General features: G+C 41.9%; 1 long non-coding RNA gene across 1 annotated transcript in view; it reads right to left on the minus strand.

Annotated features, from left to right (window-relative positions):
- The window catches only part of LOC111521417, a 334287-nt gene that overhangs the window by 224394 nt on the left and 96749 nt on the right, over positions 1–13144 (minus strand). The window contains exon 2 of the long non-coding RNA XR_002724942.1: positions 2125–2187. This is a non-coding gene — a long non-coding RNA (uncharacterized LOC111521417). The remainder of the gene's footprint in view (positions 1–2124; positions 2188–13144) is intronic.

Consider the following 13144-nt stretch of genomic DNA (forward strand, 5'->3'; position numbering starts at 1 on the left):
GTCAGGACCCTCAGCTATAGGTCTGTTGGAGATTGCTTGAGGTCCACTCCAGATCCTGTTTGCCTGGGTATCAGCAGCAGAGGTTGCAGAAGATAGAGTATTGCTGAACAGCGAGTGCACCTGTCTGATTCTTGCTTTGCAAGCTTCCTCTCAGGGGTGTACTCCACCCTGTGAGGTGTGGGGTGTCAGGCTGCCCCTAGTGGGGGATGTCTCCCAGTTAGGCTACTCAGGGGTCAGGGACCCACTTGAGCAGGCAGCCTGCCCCTTCTCAGATCTCAACCTCCGTGTTGGGAGATCCACTGCTCTCTTCAAAGCTGTCAGACAGAGTCGTTCACGTCTGCACAGGCCTCTGCTGCTTCCCCTGTTATTTTTTAGCTGTGCCCTGTCCCCAGAGGTAGAGTCTACAGAGACAGGCAGGTTTCCTTGAGCTGCTGTGAGCTCCCCCCAGTTCGAGCTTCCCAGCGGCTTTGTTTACCTACTTAAGCCTCAGCGATGGCAGGCGCCCCTCCCCCAGCCTCGCTGCTGCCTTGCGGTTAGATTGCCGCAGACTGCTGTGTTAGCAAGGAGGGAGGCTCCGTGGGCATGGGACCCTCCCGGCCAGGTGTGGGATATATTCTCCTGGTGTGCCGGTGTGCTTACAGCGCAGTATTGGGGTGGGAGTTACCCGATTTTCCAGGTGTTGTGTGTCTCAGTTCCCCTGGCTAGGAAAAGGGACTCCCTTCCCCCTTGCGCTTCCCAGGTGAGGCGATGCCTCGCCCTGCTTCAGCTCTTGCTGGTCAGGCTGCAGCACCTGACCAGCACCGATTGTCCAGCACTCCCGAGTGAGATGACCCCAGTACCTCAGTTGAAAATGCAGAAATCACCGGTCTTCTGTGTCGCTGCGCTGGGAGATGAAGACTGGAGCTGTTCCTATTCGGCCATCTTCTGTTTTTATTCTTAATCCAGTGGTTAGTCGTACTTCTTTAGAGTGGGGAATGAGAGAGCCAAGTGGGGAGAGGGTCCCCGGAAAAACTCCAACCAGCCTGCCCACTGGGGTAGAGCCTCAGGAAGTTCATGCCATTTGCAGCAAGGAGGAGCCTGGCCCAAAATTTAATTATTCTTACGCATTCTACTGCCACATCACTCCCTGAGTAGCCATACCTAGCCTGGCTTAGGTGCCCACATCATTTCTCATATTGTATTCCATTCTATCTCTATTGTTCCACTCACTCATCACACTATGTTGCACTTGTATGTTTCCCTGACTCTCACTAGACTTTAAACTCTTCAAGAATAGATACAGGTTCTTCACAATCATGCCTTCAATGTAAACTACCTGGCACTTAATAGTGCTCAATAAATATTTGTTGAATTAATGAACTGCTTAAACCTCTATTTTCAAAGAGAAATAGAATATTGTTAATTGGTCCATTCAATGATCTTTCAAGTCAACGGTAGCAAGCTATGTAATCACAAATGATAGTATGATCTATAATTAATTATACTGATTAAAATCTCTTACAGTATAATTATATAAAGATGTGCTTCCCTTTAATATCCATAGTAAAAAACAACTGCTAGCAATTTCTAATTAGTTGTCTTTTTTCCAAATCCATATTAATTTAGGATTCAGACACCCTTGTGATACATTTCTATAATTCATAGAATTGCTTAGCAAAGCATATGGTTCAGTATAAGTCTTCAGTAACATTAGTATGATGGCAGTAGTGTTGGTGGACTGGTTTATAGTGATGGCAACAATGAATATATATCATTGATATTACATATAAATCATATGACTTATTTATTCAAGAGAAAGTTAGACACTTGTTGAGTTCTTTCAAAATACAGGAAGAACTTTGCCATGTCTTATTTACAAGTAACATTGTTATTTGCATTATTGTTAAATTAAGCATAATAACAAACCATTGTATTGGGGAAGAGAATGTGAAATAGTATTATAACATTTTATAATGTTTTGTAATGGAAATAATTCCCCCAGATGACCAAATGTGTATGTAAACAATTGACATCTGGATGCTATTTTACAAAAACAGCAGTTACAGAGAGAAAGGGTTTTCATTTTCTCTAACAGTTCAAACAGCTTTACAAATATTTACAAAAGGTCACCAATAGAGGGCTTACCTAGGGTCGAATAAAAGAGGCCCTAAAACATAAAAAGCTATTTTGAACGTCCAGCTGGGAGATCTAAAACAGAGAGTAGCTAAGACAGTTTGTGACAAAGCTGACACACAGTATTCTGAAAGGAGTGAAATCAATTGTGACATTTTTCATTTATTTGTAAATGCCTCTTTGGCAGTACACTCACTCAAAACGACAGTTGCTTCTTACAGAATAGGGGAGGTGATGGTAAAATAGAGGAATCCTGACAGTTGCTTTAATGAGATTCTGCATTGGGGCTATTCTAACACTTTCACCCAACAAGAAGGTTGCCCTTCATTTTCAATATCGTATCTCTGTAATTTGGAAAATGTTATCCCTATGAAAAACTAAACTAGCCAGTCCTGAATAGCCGTGGCCCAGTTTATTTTCCCCTTATCTTTCAATCAGTAGAAAACATTCTAAACGAAGTATCTAAATGTATGTCAGCTGTTCAGACCAATTACCTCTTCTCATTAAGAATGCTGTTTTTATTAAAAACAGAATTATGGAGAGTGAGAACAACTCAAGATATACATACCAGAAACTCAATATTTGCTTGAAAGTATCTGGGAGTATACTTTAAGCTGCATTTTAAAAACGCTTTTATTTTTATATTTGACATTCCTAAGGAAAAGGACATTTTTGTCTAGGTAAAATTTCATTAGTCTTTGTAATAAGAGCAACTCCAAATTATCACAATCTAAAGATTGAATTCATTTTTTTCATTCAATTGTTCTTTGATCAGATGTTAAGTGTTTGGTGCAGCTGCAAATCAACTGGTGTAAACCTACTTCTTAAAGAAAGAAAAAAAAGTAAATTATAATGTAGAGGGAAAATGCAATCCAATCCAGAGCCTAGCCCAGCACCTATCAGCTGTTAATCAACCAACAGGTATTTGTTGAACTGATAAACTCAACAAATTATATATGGCAATGCAACCCACAGCATTATGGGCATATCCAGATCCCAGAAAAATGAACTAACACGAGTCATTGGCCGAATAATGAACTCCCTGGGTTCCAATTTCCTTATCTGTAAAGTAATATTTACTTTATAAGAGTGTCATGAGGATCAAATAAAAGTTGGGGCAGGGATAAATCACCTAGTACAGCTCCTGGGTCATAGCAAATTGTCAATTAATGGTAGCTATTATAAAGCTTTGCTTTAGCCAAAACAAATGATATTTCTCAAATACAATAACAAAATTACTAACAACAGTAGAATGAGGGAACACTGTCGTTAGGATAATACTATTAGCTTTGGTTCTGTCTCTTCCACTAAGAGCCACTTTGCAACTGTTTTCTGACCAAAATGGGACTAATACTGTATTCCTATACTTACATGAAACTAGAACTCAGCTTGACTATACAAGTTGTCTGGGTACTTTAAGTACCCTAATATCATACATTTTTATAATAAATAGCATGAATATGGCAGTGAGCACCATTTCAGTTTGGCAAGTTAACTATGGTCTAAGATCTTGTGTCGGTAATTTTGCCCTGCTAGTCAATTGTTAATTTTCAGGTAATGTTCAGTAGAGCTCATAAACAAAACTGCTTGAGAATCTAAATGTGTCCAGATTCATGAAGGTTTTTGTCTCTTTATTCTATTTCTAATTTACCTAGAGCAGTGGCTCTCAAACTTACACATTAAAATTACCAGAAGGATGTGTTTATTGCCAATAGCTATAGTGTAACTTCAGACCAGTTAAATCAATATTTTTTTTTTAATTCCTCAGATGATTCTAATGTGCAGCTAAGATTGAGAACCACTGATCTAAAGTCTGATACAGTTTTTCTCCAATAAACACTGTTGGCTTCCCAAACAAATCACTTTTTTCTTTTCTTTGCAAGACCCTGATTCATCTTCCGTGTCTTCTTTCTTTCCAAGCAACTCTGGAGAGAGTGACTGTATGCATAGGTTTAAGGCAATCCTGATTAGAATCAATCATAATGGCCCCATTACTTTTGCCAGGGATTGATTTAGGGGTATATATATTATCCATAGCTAGCCAGTCAGACGGTAGGAAAGGTGTTCTTGGGGCTCAAAAGAATAAAAAAAAAAATGCGGAGCCATGGAAATAATGACTGAAAGGACTAAAAATGAGCAAACATGAAAGAAAATGTACTAAAATTTGATTAAAAAATAAAAGAAATAGAAACATACACCATGCACAGAAACAAAGGACCAAATAAATGAAAATGTCAGTATCAGTAACTAGGCTTCTTTTTAATTACACTAAATGTGGACTAACTAGATGATGTTCATTATAGCTTGTATATTTGTCCTAATGCTTTAATACTGTATTTGTCTTCTTCAGAAGTTGTGTGAACTGTAGGTCAGTGTGCTTTACCTCAATAAATTGCTTCAACAAATTTGTTCATAGTTTCACAAAATAATATGAGCATACAAGAGATGAATTATTGTTTCATTCAATATTTTAAGTCACATTTCCTACTTTCTGTGTAGGTTTTTCATTTTGTTTTGAGATGGAGTCTCCTTTGTCACCCAGTGATATGGTTTGGCTGTGTCCCCACCCAAATCTCATCTTGAATTCCCACGTGTTATGGGAGGGACCCAGTGGGGGGTAAGGATTTACCCACTCGGTGTGAATTCACCCACTCTGCTGCCATGTGAGACATGCCTTTCACCTTCTGCTGTGATTGTGAGGCCTCCCCACCCATGTGGAAGTGTAATGAGAGGTGACAGCGTGCTGGCAGCCCTTGCTGGTTCTCCGCCCTCCTCAGCCTCCATGTCCACTCTGGAGGTGCTTAAGGAGCCCTTCAGCCCACCAGTACATTGTGGGAGCCCCTCTCTGGGCTGGCAGAGGCTGGAGCCGGCTCCCTCTGCTTGGGGGAGATGTGGAGGGAGAGGCACAAGCCGGAACCAGGGCTGTGAGCTGTGCTCACAGGCCAGCGCAAGTTTGGGTGGGCATGGGCCAGGTGAGCCCCACACTCGGGGAAGCCGGCTGGCGTCACAGTTCCTAGGCAGTGAGGGGGTTAGCACTCAGGCCAGCAGCTGTGGGGAGGTGCTGGGTCCCCCAGAACTGCCAGTCCACCCAGGCCACACTTGAATTCTCAGCAGGCCTCAGTCAATTTCCCGCAGGGCAGGGCTAGGTACCTGCAGCCTGCCATGTCCGAGCCCCCTCCCCCACCCGCCGCTATGGTGGGCTCCCGCCAGGCCTGAGCCTACCCAACGGCACCACCCCCTGCTCCACAGTGCCCAGTCCCATTGACCATCCAAGGGCTGAGGAGTAGGGGCGCACCACAGGGGACTGGTAGGCAGCTCCACCCGCGGCCCTGGGGCAGATCCACTAGGCAAAGCCAGCTGGGCTCCTGAGTTGGGTGGGGACTTGAAGAACTCTTCTGTCTAGCTAAAGGATTGTAAACACACCAATCAGCACCCTGTGTCTAGCTCAAGGTTTGTAAATGCACCGATCAGTGCTCTGTGTCTAGCTAATCTAGTGGGGACTTGGAGAACTTTTGTGTCTAGATAAAGGACTATAAATGCACCAATCAGCACTCTCTGTCTAGCTCAGGGATTGTAAACGCACGAATCAGCATTCTGTCAAAATAGACAAATCAGCTCTCTCTGTAAAACTGACCAAACAGCAGGATGTGGGTGGGGCCAGATAAGGGAATAAAAGCAGGCTGCCAGAGCCAGCATTGCAACCTACTCGGTCCCCTTCTACTCTGTGGAAGCTGTGTTCTTTCGCTCTTTGCAATAAATCTTGCTGCTGCTCACTCTTTGGGTCCGCACTGCCTTTATGAGCTGTAACATTCACCACAAAGGTCTGCAACTTCACTCCTGAGACCAGCCAGAGGAGGAACCCACCGGGAGAAATTAACAACTCTGGACTGGAGGAAGAACAACTCCAAACGCGCCGCCTTAAGAGCTGTAACACTCACCACAAAGGTCTGCAGCTTCACTCCTGAGGCCAGCAAGACCATGAACCCACAAGGAGGAATGGACAACTTCGGATAGGATGAAAGAACAACTCCACAGGCACCATCTTAAGAGCTGTAACACTCAACACGAAGGTCTGCAGCTTCACTACTGAAGCCAGCGAGACCATGAACCCACCAGAAGGAAGAAATTCCGAACACATCCCAACATCAGAAGGCACAAACTCTGGACACACCATCTTTAAGAACTGTAACACTCACCGCGAGGGTCCGCAGCTTCATTCTTCAAGTCAGTGAGACCAAGAACCCACCAATTCCGGACACAGTAAGTCCAATAAACCTTTCTTTTGTAAATTGCCCATTGTCGAGTATGTCTTTATCCGCAGCATGAAAACACACTAACACAGTAAATTTGTACTAGCAGAGTGGGTTGCTGCTGAAAAGATATCCGAAAACATGGAAGCAACTTTAGAACTGGGTAATAGGTAGAGGTGGGAACAGTTTGGAGGGCTCAGAAGACAGGAACATTCGGGAAAGTTTGGAGCTCCCCAGAGATTTGAATGGCTTTGATCAAAATGCTGATAATGATATAGACAATGAAATCCAGGCTAAGGTGTTCTCAGATCGAGATGAGGAACTTGTTGGCAACTGGAGCAAAGGTGACCCTTCTTATGTTTTAGCAAAGAGACTGGTGCATTTGTGCCTCTGTCCTGGTGATCTGTGGAACTTTGAACTTGAGAGAGATGACTTAGGGTATCTGTTGGAAGAAATTTCTAGGCAGCAAAGCATTCAGGAGGTGACTTGTGTGTTGTTAAAGGCATTCTGTTTTAAAAGGGAAACAAACCATAAAAGTCTGGAAAATTTGCAACCTGACAATGCGATAGAAAAGAAAATCTCATTTTCTGAGAAATTCAAGCTGGCTGCAGAAATTTGCATGAATAATGATTAACATTTGCCAAATGTTAATCACCAAGACAATGGGGAAAATGTCTCCAGGGCATGTCAGAGACCTTTGCAGCAGACCCTCCCATCACAGGCCCAGACGCTGGGGAGGAAAAAGTGGTTTTGTGGGCCAGGCCCCGGTCCCCGTGCTGTGTGCAGCCTAGGGATTTGATGCCCTGTGTCCCTGCTGCTCTAACCATGGCTGAAAGGGGCCAACATAGATCTTGGGTTGTGGCTTCAGAGGGTGCAAACCTCAAGCCTTGGCAGTTTCCACATGGTGTCAGCCTGCCAGTGCACAGACGTCAAGAACTGCTGTCTGGGAACCTCTGCCTAGATTTCAAAGGATGCATGAAAATTCCTGGATGTCCAGGCAGAGTTTGATGCAGGAGCAGGGTTCTCATGGAGAACATTTGTTACGGCAGTGCTGAAGGGAAACGTGGGGTTGGAACCCTCACACAGAGTCCCTACAGGGGCACCACCTAGTGGAGCTGGGAGAAGAGGACCACCATCTTCCAGACCTCAGAAAGGTAGATCCACTGACAGCTTGCACTGTGCACTGGAAAAGCCTCAGACACTCAACACCAGTCCATGAAAGCAGCAGGGAAGGAGGCTTTACCCTGCAGAGGCACAGAGGCAGAGCTGCCCAAGACCATGGGAACCCACCTCTTGCATCAGTGTAACCTGGATGTGAGACATGGAGTCAAAGAAGATCATTTTGGAGCTTTAAAATCTGGCTGCCTTGGTGGATTCTGGACATAGCATGGGGCCTGTAGTCCCTCTGTTTTGGATAATTTATCCCATCAAGAATAGCTGTATTTACCTTATTCTTATACCCCTATTGTATGTAGGAAGTAACTAACTTGCTTCTGATTTTACAGGCACAAAGGCGGAAGGGACTTGCCTTGTCTCAGATGAGACTCTGGACTGTGGACTTTTGAGTTAATGCTGAAATAAGATTTTGGGGGACTGTTGGAAAGGCATGACTAGTTTTGAAATGTGGGGATGTGAGATTTGTGAGGGGCCAGGGACAGAATTATAAGGTTTGGCTGTGTCCCCACCCAAATCTCATCTTGAATTCCCATGTGTTGTGGGAGGGAAGCAGTGGGAGGTAATTAATCTTGGGGGCAAATCTTTCCCATGCTATTCTCATGAGAGTGAATAATTCTCATGAGATCTGATGGTTTTAAAAATGGGAGTTTCTCTGCACAAGCTCTCTTATCTGCCACCATGTGAGACGTGCCTTTCACTTTCTGCCGTGATTGTGAGGCCTCCCTAGCCATGTGGAACTGTAAGTCCAATAAACCTCTTTTGTAAATTGCACAGTTTCAGGGATATCTTTATCAGCAGTGTGAAAATACACGCAGGCTGGAGTGCAGTGGCATGATCTCGGCTCACTGCAACCTCTGCCTCAGGTTTAAGCAATTCTTGTACCTCATCCTCCCGAGTAGCTAAGACTACAAGTGCATGCCACCACACCCAAATTTTCTGTATTTTTAGTAGAGACAAGGTTTCACCATGTTGGCCAGACTGGTCTCAAATTCCTGACCTCAGGCGATCTACATGCCTTGGCCTCTCAAAGTGCTGGGCTTACAGGTATGAGCCACTATGCCTGGCCACTACATTTGTAATATTTTATATAAGAAGGATATTTCTATAAAAATATGCACACTATGAATGTTTATAATCTAAATAAAATGGAAAAGATTAACATATATGAAACAATAGCCATTTTTATTCAGTACTATTGCTGCTTTGTGTAAATCTAGTGGAGAAAATATTCTCAAAAGAGATAGTACATAATAAAAAGTGCAAGAAAAGCTCTTATGTATGAATTTAGATCGACAAGATTTTTATAATAAAATACATTAATAGTAAATATTTTTGACTTTTCTGGCCACACGGTCCCTGTTGCAACTATTCAGTCTGCTGTCCAAAGCTGAAGCTGCTATTGACAATATGTAAATGAATGTGCATGGCTGTATCCCAGTAAAAGTTTATTAACCAAAACAGGTGTTCAGCCAGATTTGGCCTGGGGACCATAATTTGCCAGCCCCTGGTCTAGTTCATCAGTTTAAAAGTGATACATCCCCTTTCCAATACGAAACAGCAAGAAAGGGACCAAGGCCAGGTAGAATTTTTGTAGATAACCCCTGAAATCCCAGAACATAAGAAACACTCATATTTGAATACAATTCAAGCAAATGTGGTGAATGTTTTATTAATATATTGTGTTTTACTGCCCATGTAAATTCCTGCCTCCATTAGACAGATTCTTTTGACTTTCCCAACTAGACAAAAATCTCTTCCTAAGCTCCCTGTCATTAAATTTCCTTGGCAATTGAGATGGCTTTGACAAAAGTCTAGACATCAAATTTTGGTAATTAAAAGCTTACTTACATTTAAAAAGAAAATAAAAGACCTTCTTTTTTGTTTTTTTTTCTTGTTGTTGTTGATGTTTTTGAGACGGAGTTTCACTCTTGTTGCCCAGGCTAGAGTACAATGGCGCAATCTCGGCTCATTGCAACCTCCGCCTCCCAGATTCAAATGACTCTCCTGCCTCAGCCTCGCGAGTAGCTGGGATTACAGTCACGTGCTACCACACCCAGCTAATTTTTGTATTTTTAGTAGAGACAGAGTTTCACCATGTTGGCCAGGCTGTTCTCAACTCCTGATCTCGTGATCCACCTCCCTTGGCCTCCCAAAGTGCTGGAATTACAGGCGTGAGCCACCACGCCCGGCCAAGACCTTCTTTTCTATTACTAACGTGTCTGTTTTCTTAACTCTTTCCTAGAAATGCAAATATTTTACTACATTAGAAATAGAACAGAATAAATTATTGAATAAGTGCATCTTCTTCACAACTTAAACATTGTGACTTCTTTTCACTCCACCCTCTACTGTGTAGATATATCACAACACATACAAAATTGTGAACAGATAATGTTAGTAGCTGCAGTATGACCCTAAGTTATTTTAGTGATAAATCACTATTAAAAAATTTCAGGCCGGGCACAGTGGCTTACGCCTGTGATCCCAGCACTTTGGGAGGTGAGGCAGATGGATCACTTGAGGTCAGGAGTTTGAGACCAGCCTGGTCAACATGGTAAAATCTCATCTCCACTAAAAATACAAAAATTAGCTGGGTATGGTGGCACATGCCTGTAATCCCAGCTATTCAGGAGGCTGAGGCAGGAGAATCACTTGAACCTGCAGGGACAGAGGTTGCAGTGAGCCAAGATCACACCATTGCACTCCAGCCTGGGTAACAGAATGAGCCTCCATCTCGGGAAAAAATAAATAAATAAAATAAAAACAATTTCAGTGTTACAAAATACAATTATTAAGCTAGCTGGCTATTTTTTAAATTAATGTACTAATACTCTAATATTCTTTCCCACAGAAAAAAATTATAAAAGTGATTCATCAATTATCATGATCCAGTTACCACAAATTATAATAGTCAATATATATTATATGCCAGGAAATACGTCAAGTGCTATACATTTATTTAACTATTTTCTAGTCAAAGCAATCCTTTATAAGGTAGGTACTATTATTACTATCATTATACAATGATGAGAAAACTGGGCCACAAAGAGGTTGTAAAGCATGCCAAAAGTCACACAGCTAGTAAGTAGCAGAGCTAGAATTCGAAAGCTAGTGGTCTAGGTTCCCAATGCTAATGAGGCCAAAGCCATGACTGTTTACACAGAAATGCTAGTCCACTGACATTGCCAGTATGCCCTACACTATGCCTGCAAAATAACACCATTGGCAAAAGGGATGGCGAAACAAAAGTTGGAGGTGAACACAGAAATGTATAAGCCTCAACTGGTACGTGAGGGAGAAGCACTGGAAAATTTACACCTAAAGACCCAAAAGTCATTATTCAACAAATGCTATAAGTCAGTAAATCCTCCTTATAGACATGGCAAACACATTTATTTCAGGCTTTAGGATCAGATTATCCTGTATTTAGATCCTAGTTCCACTACTTACTAGCTAGTTTTTTGACTAAGTAAAATCTGTGAAACTCAGACTACTCTTGTATAAGATCAGAATAATAATCCATACTCCCCTGTTATGATGAGGATTAAAAATGTTCATGGGGGACCAGGACATAGTGGATGTCCCCAAAAATGGTATCGCTTATTAGTCAAAGTTTTGTTTATTCACTTTTAAGTACAGAAATGAAAGTATTGATATAACAAGTTGAAGAGATGCTAGAGATCTGGATAAAGTTAAAAATTCATCCAAACATCTGAAAGACTTGTCTGTATGATTTCTGACTTCACATAATTTCCTGATTATCTAAAAACATCATTAAAAATACAGCTATAATTAATCACTGCTATGGATGATTGTGCCCTACAAATCTTACTGTGAAATATGACTCTCAGTGTTGGAGGTGGGACCTGGTGGAGGGTGACTGGATCATGGGGGTGAATCCCTCATAAATGGTTTTGCACCATCCCCGTGGTAATAAGTGAGTTCTCACTGGGTTCACACGAGTTCTGGTTGTTAACAAGTCTGAGACATCCCCCTTCTCTTGCTCTTGCTATCGCTCTCACCATCTGACATTCTGCCATTATTGTAAGCTCCCTGAGGCCACACCAGAAGTAGACTGCAGCATCATGCTTCCTGTTTAGCCTGCAGAATGGTGAGCCAATTAAATCTCTTTTCTTTATAAATTACCTAGCCTCAGACATTCCTTTATAGTGATACAAGAATGGACTAGCACAGTCATGAGGACAAATTCTCTAGAAGACTCTCTCAATTTTTCATCTGAAACAACTACGTCTACCCAATTACAGTCATGTGTTGCTTAATGACAAGGATATGTTCTGAGAAATGCACTGTTAGGTGATTTTGTCTTTGTGCAAACATGATAGACAGTATTTACATGTGGACTGTACAGATTACTGTACACACAGACTATAGGGTTGGGCCTATTGCTCCAGGCAACAAACCTATACAGTATGTTACTCTACTGAATACTCTAGACAAATGTAACACAATGCTAAGTGTTTGTACATCTAAACATATCTAAACACAGAAAAGGAAATGCTTTGTGCTGCAATATTAGGATGGCTATAACTGTACGAGGTAATAGGAACTTTTCAGTTCTATTATAATCTTACAGGCTGCGCATGCTGGCTCACACCTGTAATCCCAGGACTTTGGGAGGCTAAGGCAGGAGGACTGCTTGAGGCTAAGACTTTGAGATCAGCCTGAGCAACATGGTGAGACCCAATCGCTACAAATGTTTTCTTTCTTTTTTTTTAATTAGTTGGTCATGGTGGCAGGTACCTGTGGTCGCAGCTGCCCAATAGGAGGCTGAGGTGGGAGGATGGCTTAAGCCCAGGAGTTCAAGGCTGTAGTGAGCTATAATGATGCCACTGCACTCCAGCCTGAACAACAGAGCAGGACTCTGTCTCAAAAAAACTAGTAATTTAATGGGACCACCTAAATATATGTGGTCCCTTGCTGAATGAAACATTGTTGCATAAGGTGTATGACTGTATTAAGACATTATTTCAATTCACAGAGCTTCCTACCTTGTCTACGGCTACAGTATATTGTGAACATCCCTTCAAGCCTGAGCAAGCCTCACAGGACTAGGACAGGCTGAACATCCACCCTCCACCCCACTCTCATCTGTTCACTTTCAGTTTAAAGCAACACCCTCATCTATTTTCCCCAATGCGCTACATAAACATTATCATTTCATCATTTTCTATGTGAGCCTTGATACGTCAAAAATAGGAAAGAATTGTATTACTGGATGCCATCTGATATATTACTCATTAAATAAAGAGGTAGTGGCAATCATACTTTAATGTAGCTAAATTATACTTCAGTAAAATTTTTTAACACATGATATATTAATTATTTGACATTATGCACAATCATAAAAAATAGATACTTCAAGGAGGTGTTGTTAATTCAGAAGGCCAAAAAGAACAGATAGAAACACAACGATACAAGCAAAAAAAGAATAAAGAGACCAAGTACATTCATAAAATTTTTTTAATTTTCTAATTTTCTCTAAGAGAGATAATGGGGCACACTTCACATACTTGCTGAACCCCATTCACAACCTGAATTTTAAAATGAGGAAAAAAGCAAAATAATGTTATACAACCATATGATTA

The sequence above is a fragment of the Piliocolobus tephrosceles genome, chromosome 2 (assembly GCF_002776525.5).
Source record: "Piliocolobus tephrosceles isolate RC106 chromosome 2, ASM277652v3, whole genome shotgun sequence".
Lineage (NCBI taxonomy): Eukaryota > Metazoa > Chordata > Mammalia > Primates > Cercopithecidae > Piliocolobus > Piliocolobus tephrosceles.